The 12,078-nt window shown below is 47.3% G+C and overlaps 1 long non-coding RNA gene and 1 pseudogene across 1 annotated transcript in view; one reads left to right on the top strand and one right to left on the bottom strand.

The window, feature by feature from the left end:
• Window positions 1-2,478, top strand: part of LOC137308606 (zinc finger protein 229-like) — a 32,961-nt pseudogene extending 30,483 nt beyond the window's left edge.
• The window catches only part of LOC137308610 (uncharacterized), a 117,555-nt gene continuing 105,790 nt past the window's right edge, over window positions 314-12,078 (bottom strand). The window contains exon 3 of the long non-coding RNA XR_010959572.1: window positions 314-2,217. This is a non-coding gene — a long non-coding RNA (uncharacterized lncRNA). The remainder of the gene's footprint in view (window positions 2,218-12,078) is intronic.

Here is a 12,078-nt window from a genome sequence, read left to right as displayed (position 1 = left end):
CAGTACTGACCCTCCGACAGTGTGACGCTCCCTCAGTACTGCACTGAAGTGTCAGCCTCGATTGTGTGCTTCTGACTCAGGCGAGAGTGATCCCCACTGAGCCACAGCTGACATTGGCCATATTCTAGTGTGTGGAGCATTCTGGGTATGATTGCCCGCCATTGTAAGCACCAATTGCTGATATTTCTGAGATGGGGTTTAGAAACGCAAGGTGTAAATGATACCGTGAGCCGAAAGAGGTGCATTTGGAGCGGAGAACCAGTGACACACTGCGTAACCGGGCGCAAACATTCATTCTCAGCCCAGACATCACTTAGAGAAAGGAATAAAATTCATTTTATTTGATTTTAAATGGTTTAATTTACAAATTGAATCATGTTTGTGTCATTGTATTTCCCAACACAGATTCAAGGCTTCATTTTTTTGAATGTGGAAGGAGAAATGTTTGTCTGTTGTGTCTGTGGGAAAAGATTTCAAACATCAGTGTGAGTGGAAAATCACCGAGACACACACACCCGAGTGAGAGTGTTCCAGTGCACTGAGTGTGGAAAGAGCTTCAACCAGTTACACAGCCTGAAAAAACATCGCACCGTTCACATCGGGGAGAAACCGTACACGTGTTCTGTGTGTGGACAAGGCTTCAACTGATCATCCAACCTGGAGAGACACAAGGACACCCGGACCATGGAGAAACCGTGGAAATGTGGGGACTGTGGGAAGGGATTCAATTCCCCGTCTGAGCTGGAAACTCATCGACGCAGTCACACCGGGGAGAGGCCGTTCACCTGCTCCGTGTGCGGGAAGGGATTCACTCGTTCATCCCACCTGCTGAGACACCAGCGAGTTCACACCGGGGAGAGGCCGTTCACCTGCTCCGTGTGCGGGGAGGGATTCACTCAGTCATCCCACCTGCTGAGACACCAGCGAGTTCACACTGAGGAGAGGCCATTCACCTGCTCCGTTTGTGGGGAGGGATTCACTCAGTCATCCCACCTACTGACACACCAGCGAGTTCACACCGGGGAGAGGCCGTTCACCTGCTCCCTGTGTGGGGAGGGATTCTATCAGTCATCCCACCTGCTGACACACCAGCGAGTTCACACCGGGGAGAGGCCGTTCACCTGCTCCGTGTGCGGGAAGGGATTCACTCAGTCAGTCCATCTGCAGGCACACCAGCGAGTTCACACCGGGGAGAGGCCGTTCACCTGCTCCGTGTGTGGGAAGGGATTCACTCGTTCATCCACCCTGCTGACACACCAGCGAGTTCACACCGGGGAGAAGCCGTTCACCTGCTCTGTGTGTGGGGAGGGATTCACTCAGTCCTCCAACCTGCAGGCACACCAGCGAGTTCACACCGGGGAGAGGCCGTTCACCTGCTCCGTGTGCGGGAAGGGATTCCCTCGGTCGTCCCACCTGTTGACACACCAGCGAGTTCACCAGTGACTGCAGGCGGTTGGATTCTGCTGTTATTGCTGCTGTTAATCACATCCAGGACTGAACCATGTTCATTCTGGCAGTTGTTCGAATTTACAATGTTAGAATTTGCTTTGTTCTCAATCAAAGTTAATCACATCTCGATATGTGTTAATATCAGAGGCTCGCAAGAACAACAGAGGCCCGCCAGTCATCACATTATCTATCTGGGATGCCCAGGACATAGACTGTCCCTTTGTATTGCCAGGCAGGAGACATCAAGTTAAACTTTAAGCAATTAAACTATTAACACGGCCATTATGTCGAGGTCTGGAGGAATCTCACTTCAATATATATTCTGGGCATCATGTGAGATGACTCACATTAAAGGGGATGATTTAAGAACAAACAGCAAGGCTTTTGGTTTGTTAAGCTGACAGGACGGTCAGAAGTCCAATCTACAGAAGCCAGGCCAGATCACCTTGGGCCTGCAGGAAACCAGTGTGTATGAGTTTATTGTCTCACCGTAATCGTTCTTATACTATTGGTGTCGGTATAATAAAGTTGCATTCGGACAATACGCTCGATCCTGACCCACGGGGAATCATTTAATTGAGTTTAAGAGGTTTCCTTCCAGGTGCTTTGTTTCTGCTGACTGGCGGGTCTCACGACTTTGCTTGCGGTGAGGTGACGCTCTTTGAGGGTTGGAGTGAACATTTCCACGGAAATAATTGGCAAAGTGAGAGACGGTGAGGTCCGTGTTTTTACTGGTTCCTGGATAGTAAATAGTGTTTCTCCTTCCCACTCCAGGGAGATGGAAAATAAATAAATTTGTTCCTGTTCCATATTACATAGAATGTACAGCACAGAAACAGGCCATTCGGCCCACCTGGTCCATGCCGGTGTTTCTGCTCCACACGAGCCTCCTCCCTTCATCTCACCCTATCAGCATATCTTTCTATTCCTTTCTCCCTCATGTGTTTACCGAGCTTCCCCTTAAATGCATCTACACTATTCACCTCAACTACTCCTTGTGGGAGCGAGTTCCACATTCTCACCACTCTCTCGGTAAAGAAGTTTCCCCTGAATTCCCAATTGGATTGATCAGTGACTATCTCATATTTATGGCCCCGAGTTTTAGACTCTCCTACAAGTGGAAACATCTTCCCTCCATCTACCCTATCAAACCCTTTCATAATTTTAAAGATCTCTTTCAGGTCACCCACTCAGCCTTCCCTTATCTGAAGAAAGGAGTCTCAGCCTGTTCAGTCTTTCCGGAGAAGAATCGTTGAAAGTGGCAGAGCAGGTTGAGAAAGCGGTTAAAAAAGCATACGGGATCCTGGGCTTTATAAATAGAGGCAAAGAGTACAGAAGTATGGAAGTTATGATGAACCTTTATAAAACACTGGTTTGGCCACAGCTGGAGTATTGTGTCCAGTTCTGGGCACCGCACTTTAGGAAAGATGTGACGGCCTTAGAGGGTGCAGATAAGGTTTACTGGAATGGTTCCAGGGATGAGGGACTTTAGTTACGTGGATGGACTGGAGAAGCTGGGGTTGTTCTCCTTGGAACAGAGACGGTTGAGAGGAGATTTGATCGAGGTATTCAAAATCATGAAGGGTCTGGACAGAGTAGATAGAGAGAAACTGTTCCCATTGGCGGAAGGGTCTAGAACCAGAGGACGTAGATTTAAGGTGATTGGCAAAAGAACCAAAGGTGACATGAGGAAAAACTTTTTTTTAATACAGCGAGTGGTTATGATCTGGAATGCACTTGCCGAGGGGGTGGTGGAGGCAGATTCAATCATGGCCTTCAAAAGGGAACTGGATAAGTCCTTGAAAGGAAAAAATTTGCAGGGCTACGGGGATGGGGCGGGGGAGTGGGACCAGCTGGATTGCTCTTGCATCGAGCCGGCACGGACTTGATGGGCCGAATGGCCTCCTTCCATGCTGCAACCTTTCTATGATTCTACATCCTCCCCAGTGTGACTGAGGTTGTGTCTTAATCGGCCTTGGCACCCTTCCGAAAGTGTGGTGCCCATATATGGGCTTTCATTCCTCGAGGAATAGAATTGAAAAGCAGAGAAGTTACGTGAAACTCGCATAGAACCTCGGTTAGACCACACTTGGAGCACTGTGAACAGTTCTGGATTCCATATTATAAAAAGGAAAATAGAGGCAATGGAGAGGGTGCAAAAAAAGATTTACAAGGATGATACCAGAACTGAGAGGTTCTAATTATCAGGAAAGACCGAACTCTCGAAAAGATAAGGCGGAGAGATATTTTAGATACTCCTCCCCACAGGTATGTGATGTTCAGCACCTGAGAAGTCCTAACACAGGATTGTTCCTTTTTGCTCAAGTTCATTATAACCCAAACCCAGATATAAACAAATCCAACCTTTAAGCAGGGACTGCGAGACTCGACCGCAGAGGGTGATCAGTCCTCGGAGCGGAAGGAGAAACTCTCTTCACCGGGGGATCCCTGATGTCCAGTCTTCAGGGATCCCTGATTCCTGGGTCTGGCCTTGAGAGCCTGTACAGCAAGCTGTCAGCATTTCGACCATGGGGAGCAGCACGGCCACCGTTCCTGGCTGATTTAGTCTGGCAAAGCCGAGGGCAATGGTGGAACACCATCACCAAGTTGTATTAATATACCGCCTTCAACTTTGTCATGGAGCCAAAGAAGGAGTGTGTAAGATTCGGTGGTTAATGTACAATTATATCAGATTAAGTATAGTCCAGCTCCGGGGAGCCCCGGTCACCATTACAGTAAATAGACCTCAGACCTCCTCTCCCCTCTCCCCCATCACAGAGAGAGGCCTCAGACCCCCCCCTCTCCCCATAGAGAGAGGCCTCAGACCCCCCGTCTCCCCATAGAGAGAGGCCTCAGACCCCCCGTCTCCCCAAACAGAGAGGCCTCAGACCCCAGAAGGACAGTCTCCATTGCAAATCACAGGCGTGACCCATCCTCACTTGAAAACCAATCCCAGTCACTGACACCAATCTCCTCCTGTCTGATACAAACCAATCCCACACTCACTGACACCAATCTCCTCCTGTCTGATATAAACCAATCCCACACTCACTGACACGAATCTCCTCCTGTCTGATACCAACCAATCCCAGTCACTGACACCAATCTCCTCCTGTCTGATATAAACCAATCCCAGTCACTGACACCAATCTCCTCCTGTCTGATATAAACCAATCCCAGTCACTGACACCAATCTCCTCCTGTCTGATATAAACCAATCCCAGTCACTGACACCAATCTCCTCCTGTCTGATAAACCAATCCCAGTCACTGACATCAATCTCCTCCTGTCTGATATAAACCAATCCCACACTCACTGACACCAATCTCCTCCTGTCTGATATAAACCAATCCCAGTCACTGACACCAATCTCCACCTGTCTGATATAAAACAATCCCACACTCACTGACACCAATCTCCTCCTGTCTGAGATAAACCAATCCCACACTCACTGACACCAATCTCCTCCTGTCTGATATAAACCAATCCCAGTCACTGACACAAATCTCCTCCTGTCTGATATAAACCAATCCCACACTCACTGACACCAATCTCCTCCTGTCTGATATAAACCAATCCCAGTCACTGACACCAATCTCCTCCTGTCTGATATAAACCAATCCCACACTCACTGACACCAATCTCCTCCTGTCTGATATAAACCAATCCCACACTCACTGACACCAATCTCCTCCTGTCTGATATAAACCAATCCCAGTCACCGACACCAATCTCCTCCTGTCTGATACAAACCAATCCCACACTCACTGACACCAATCTCCTCCTGTCTGATATAAACCAATCCCACACTCACTGACACCAATCTCCTCCTGTCTGATATAAACCAATCCCACACTCACTGACACCAATCTCCTCCTGTCTGATATAAACCAATCCCAGTCACTGACACCAATCTCCTCCTGTCTGATATAAACCAATCCCACACTCACTGACACCAATCTCCTCCTGTCTGATATAAACCAATCCCAGTCACTGACACCAATCTCCTCCTGTCTGATATAAACCAAACCCAGTCACTGACACCAATCTCCTCCTGTCTGATATAAACCAATCCCAGTCACTGACACCAATCTCCTCCTGTCTGATATTAACCAAACCCAGTCACTGACACCAATCTCCTCCTGTCTGATATAAACCAATCCCAGTCACCGACACCAATCTCCTCCTGTCTGATATAAACCAATCCCACACTCACTGACACCAATCTCCTCCTGTCTGATATAAACCAATCCCAGTCACCGACACCAATCTCCTCCTGTCTGATATAAACCAATCCCACACTCACTGACACCAATCTCCTCTTGTCTGATATAAACCAATCCCAGTCACTGACACCAATCTCCTCCTGTCTGATATAAACCAATCCCAGTCACCGACACCAATCTCCTCCTGTCTGATATAAACCAATCCCACACTCACTGACACCAATCTCCTCCTGTCTGATATAAACCAATCCCAGTCACCGACACCAATCTCCTCCTGTCTGATATAAACCAATCCCACACTCACTGACACCAATCTCCTCCTGTCTGATATAAACCAATCCCAGTCACTGACACCAATCTCCTCCTGTCTGATATAAACCAATCCCAGTCACTGACACCAATCTCCGCCTGTCTGATATAAACCAATCCCACACTCACTGACACCAATCTCCTCCTGACTGATATAAGCCAATCCCACAGTCACTGACACCAATCTCCTCCTGTCTGATATAAACCAATCCCAGTCACTGACACCAATCTCCTCCTGTCTGATATAAACCAATCCCAGTCACTGACACCAATCTCCTCCTGTCTGATATAAACCAATCCCAGTCACTGACACCAATCTCCTCCTGTCTGATATAAACCAATCCCAGTCACCGACACCAATCTCCTCCTGTCTGATATAAACCAAACCCAGTCACTGACACCAATCTCCTCCTGTCTGATATAAACCAATCCCAGTCACTGACACCAATCTCCTCCTGTCTGATATAAACCAATCCCAGTCACTGACACCAATCTCCTCCTGTCTGATATAAACCAAACCCAGTCACTGACACCAATCTCCTCCTGTCTGATATAAACCAATCCCACACTCACTGACACCAATCTCCTCCTGTCTGATATAAACCAATCCCACACTCACTGACACCAATCTCCTCCTGTCTGATATAAACCAATCCCAGTCACTGACACCAATCTCCTCCTGTCTGATATAAACCAATCCCACACTCACTGACACCAATCTCCTCCTGTCTGATATAAACCAATCCCAGTCACTGACACCAATCTCCTCCTGTCTGATATAAACCAAACCCAGTCACTGACACCAATCTCCTCCTGTCTGATATAAACCAATCGCAGTCACTGACACCAATCTCCTCCTGTCTGATATAAACCAAACCCAGTCACTGACACCAATCTCCTCCTGTCTGATATAAACCAATCCCAGTCACCGACACCAATCTCCTCCTGTCTGATATAAACCAATCCCAGTCACCGACACCAATCTCCTCCTGTCTGATATAAACCAATCCCACACTCACTGACACCAATCTCCTCCTGTCTGATATAAACCAATCCCAGTCACTGACACCAATCTCCTCCTGTCTGATATAAACCAATCCCAGTCACCGACACCAATCTCCTCCTGTCTGATATAAACCAATCCCACACTCACTGACACCAATCTCCTCCTGTCTGATATAAACCAATCCCAGTCACCGACACCAATCTCCTCCTGTCTGATATAAACCAATCCCACACTCACTGACACCAATCTCCTCCTGTCTGATATAAACCAATCCCACACTCACTGACACCAATCTCCTCCTGTCTGATATAAACCAATCCCAGTCACTGACACCAATCTCCTCCTGTCTGATATAAACCAATCCCAGTCACTGACACCAATCTCCGCCTGTCTGATATAAACCAATCCCACACTCACTGACACCAATCTCCTCCTGTCTGATATAAACCAATCCCACACTCACTGACACCAATCTCCTCCTGTCTGATATAAACCAATCCCACACTCACTGACACCAATCCCCTCCTGTCTGATGTAAACCAATCCCACACTCACTGACACCAATCCCCTCCTGTCTGATATAAACCAATCCCAGTCACTGACACCAATCTCCTCCTGTCTGATATAAACCAATCCCACACTCACTGACACCAATCTCCTCCTGTCTGATATAAACCAATCCCAGTCACTGACACCAATCTCCTCCTGTCTGATATAAACCAATCCCAGTCACTGACACCAATCTCCTCCTGTCTGATATAAACCAATCCCACACTCACTGACACCAATCTCCTCCTGTCTGGTATAAACCAATCCCACACTCACTGACACCAATCTCCTCCTGTCTGATACAAACCAATCCCTGTCACTGACACCAATCTCCTCCTGTCTGATATAAACCAATCCCACACTCACTGACACCAATCTCCTCCTGTCTGATATAAACCAATCCCAGTCACTGACACCAATCTCCTCCTGTCTGATATAAACCAATCCCACACTCACTGACACCAATCTCCTCCTGTCTGGTATAAACCAATCCCAGTCACTGACACCAATCTCCTCCTGTCTGATATAAACCAATCCCAGTCACTGACACCAATCTCCTCCTGTCTGATATAAACCAATCCCAGTCACTGACACCAATCTCCTCCTGTCTGATATAAACCTATCCCAGTCACTGACACCAATCTCCTCCTGTCTGATATAAACCAATCCCAGTCACTGACACCAATCTCCTCCTGTCTGATATAAACCAATCCCACACTCACTGACACCAATCTCCTCCTGTCTGATATAAACCAATCCCACACTCACTGACACCAATCCCCTCCTGTCTGATATAAACCAATCCCACAGTCACTGACACCAATCTCCTCCTGTCTGATATAAACCAATCCCAGTCACTGACACCAATCTCCTCCTGTCTGATATAAACCAATCCCACACTCACTGACACCAATCTCCTCCTGTCTGATATAAACCAATCCCACACTCACTGACACCAATCTCCTCCTGTCTGATAGAAACTAATCCCAGTCACTGACACCAATCTCCTCCTGTCTGATATAAACCAATCCCACACTCACTGACACCAATCTCCTCCTGTCTGATAGAAACTAATCCCAGTCACTGACACCAATCTCCTCCTGTCTGATATAAACCAATCCCAGTCACTGACACCAATCTCCTCCTGTCTGATATAAACCAATCCCACACTCACTGACACCAATCTCCTCCTGTCTGATATAAACCAATCCCACACTCACTGACACCAATCCCCTCCTGTCTGATATAAACCAATCCCACAGTCACTGACACCAATCTCCTCCTGTCTGATATAAACCAATCCCAGTCACTGACACCAATCTCCTCCTGTCTGATATAAACCAATCCCAGTCACTGACACCAATCTCCTCCTGTCTGATATAAACCAATCCCAGTCACTGACACCAATCTCCTCCTGTCTGATAAAAACCAATCCCAGTCACTGACACCAATCTCCTCCTGTCTGATATAAACCAATCCCACAGCCCAAGATAGATTAAATTCAGCCCGTTATTTGGGTCAGACTTGTCTCCATTCCCGTGCCGAGGGGAATACTGTACCAGACGGGAGGGGCAACATTTGGGGACTCTCCATTCTCCACCAATCCCCATTCTCCACCTGGGCCCTTTCTTTCTGGTGGATAATGGGGGTCCCACTGTGTGTAATGTGCAAGTGAGCAAGGATTGGTCAGCACTTTATAATTGGAGATTTTAACCAGTTTGAGTTGCAGCAAATTAACTTGGGACTGCTGTAGAAAGTAAACCATTTTGTTGCAAAATGACCCGGTCGAGTCGCTGAATGAAGGGGAAAGGTCACAGACAGCGGTTCTTAAAGGGACACTGCAACCCCGACAAGTCATCGTCTCAACAACATTTCAGGGGTTAACAACATCTGTGGAGGAAAACTGGTCCAATGAGGTCTCTCTCCTGTCACACCTCCCGTCTCACACTTTGGGTCTTGATGGCCCTCGAATTTCAGACACAACAAACTGGAACTGAAAGGGATAAGGGACCAAGGAATCAAAGGCTACAAACAGAGGGAGAGACTTGACCAACGGAGAACTAATGGGGGCAGAAGAAAACACCAACTGCGATCGAGCAGTCAGCAAAATCAACAATGAAGGAAAAGGACAACACATCAGATCGCTCCCAATGTTGATCTGAAATCTCCTTTCAGTCGCCACCTTGGGCTCTCACTGAGTTGAGGACTTAGTGCCGGAAATAAAAATTTACAAGGAAAAGCCTTAAAACCTCTCGGTGACAGCGGCCGTCCCTGTGTTTTCTGTCGCACCCCAGAGAGAGGGGTCAGAATCCCTGGGCTTGAGGAATTGCGAGACTTCGCCCAGCGAGCACCCGTGTGTCAGCAGTTCACAAGCACAACTGGCGGCTTGTTGACACATTCGCAGGACTGGTGTCTCTCAGAGTTAACAAGGAGTGGGTGAGAGACAGAGAGAGAGAGAGAGACAGAGAGAGAGAGAGACAGACAGAGAGAGAGAGACAGAGACAGACAGAGAGAGAGACAGAGACAGACAGACATAGAGACAGACAGAGAGAGAGAGACAGAGAGAGAGACAGAGACAGACAGACATAGAGAGACAGACAGACAGAGAGAGAGACAGACAGACAGAGAGAGAGACAGACAGACAGAGAGAGACAGACAGAGAGAGACAGACAGAGAGAGAGACAGAGAGAGACAGACAGACAGACAGAGAGATAGAGAAAGAGAGACAGACAGACAGAGAAAGAGAGACAGACAGAGAGAGAGACACACAGAGAGAGAGAGAGAGAGAGACAGACAGACAGAGAGAGAGACAGAGAGAGACAGACAGACAGAGAGACACAGACAGACAGACAGAGAGACAGACAGACAGACAGACAGAGAGAGAGACACCAGTCAGTGTTCACTCAGATAGCAGGTTGCACTTTTTAAAATCTCTAATTAAAAAGCCCTGACAATTCCTACTGATTGGTGAACTGCGTGCTGCCCCATTTTGGAACTGGAGGCTTGTTAACGCATTCGCAAGATGGGCCATTCAAAGAATGCGCCTGGACTTGCTGCTTGAGAATCTTCCTTTTCCCCCTGTGCAGTAACGGCTGAGAATAGACAGTGATGGGAACAGATTGAAAGTCATTTGCTGTGATTCTTTTTTTGTGTCTAAAACCAAATAGGAAGGAAAACCATGAAATTTTTGAACATTTTTTAAGGTATTCAAGGCATTATTTATTTAACGACACACATTGCATGCACATATTTACTTACCTTACAGCACAGACAGGAGGCCACTCGGCCCATTGTGCCTGTGCCAGCTCTTTGAACCAGCCATCCAATTCGTCTCCTGCTCTTTCCCCAAAGCCCTTCAATTTTCTCCCCATCAAAAACAAGTGTCAGTGGGGGAGCATTTAGGGAACAGTGATCATATTATCATCAGGTTTAGAAAAGCTATGGAAAAGGACACGGACTACTCCAAAGTAAAAATACTCAATTGGAGGAGGGCCAATTTCAGTGGGATGAGAAGAGATCTGGCCCGGGTAAATTGGAATCAAAGATTGTCAGGCAAAACTGTAATTGAACAGTGGGCGGCCTTTAAGGAGGAGATGGTTCAGGTACAGTCCAGGTACATTCCCACGATGGGGAAAGGTAGGGCAACTAAAGCCAGGGCTCACTGGATGACAAAAGAGATAGAGAGTAAGATGAAACAGAAAAAGGGGGCGTATGACAGATGTCAGGTTGATGATACAAGTGAGAACCAGGCTGAATATAGAAAGTTCGGAGGGGAGGTGAAAAGGGAAATAAGAGGGGCAAAGAGAGAGTATGAGAATAGACTGGTGGCCAAAATAAAAGGAAATCCAAAGGCATGTAAACAGTAAACAGGTAGTAAGAGGAGGGGTGGGGCCGATTAGGGACCATAAAGGAGATCTACTCGCGGAGGCAGAGGGCACGGCCGAGTTACTAAATGAGTACTTGGCATCTGTCTTTACCAAGGAAGAAGATGCTGCCAGAGTCTCAGTAAAGGAAGATGTAGTTCAGGTACTGGATGGGCTAAAAATTGATAAAGAGGAGGTACTAGAAAGGCTGACTGTACTTAAAGTAGATAAGTCACCCGGTCCGGATGGGATGCATCCTAGGTTGCTGAGGGAAGTAAGGGTGGAAATTGCGGCAGTACTGGCCACAATCTTCCAATCATCCTTAGATATGGGAGTGGTGCAAGAGGACCGGAGAATTGCAAATGTTATACCCTTGTTCAAAAAGGGTGTAAGGATAAACCCAGCAAATACAGGCCAGTCAGTTTAACCTCGGCGGTGGGGAAAGTTTTAGAAACGATAATCCGGGACAGAATTAGCAGTCACTTGGACAAGTGTGGATTGATTAGGGAAAGCCAGCACGGATGTGTTAAAGGCAAATCATGTTTAACCAACTTGAAAGAGTTTTTTGATGAGGTAACAGAGAGGGTCGATGAGGGCAATGCGGTTGATGTGGTGTATATGGACTTTCAAATGGCGTTTGATAAAGTGCCGCATAATAGGCTTGTCATCAAGATTG

The sequence above is a fragment of the Heptranchias perlo genome, unplaced genomic scaffold (assembly GCF_035084215.1).
Source record: "Heptranchias perlo isolate sHepPer1 unplaced genomic scaffold, sHepPer1.hap1 HAP1_SCAFFOLD_134, whole genome shotgun sequence".
Taxonomy (NCBI): Eukaryota; Metazoa; Chordata; class Chondrichthyes; order Hexanchiformes; family Hexanchidae; genus Heptranchias; species Heptranchias perlo.
The sequence above is the reverse complement of the archived record's forward strand: the minus strand, read 5'-3'. Positions and strand labels throughout refer to the sequence as shown.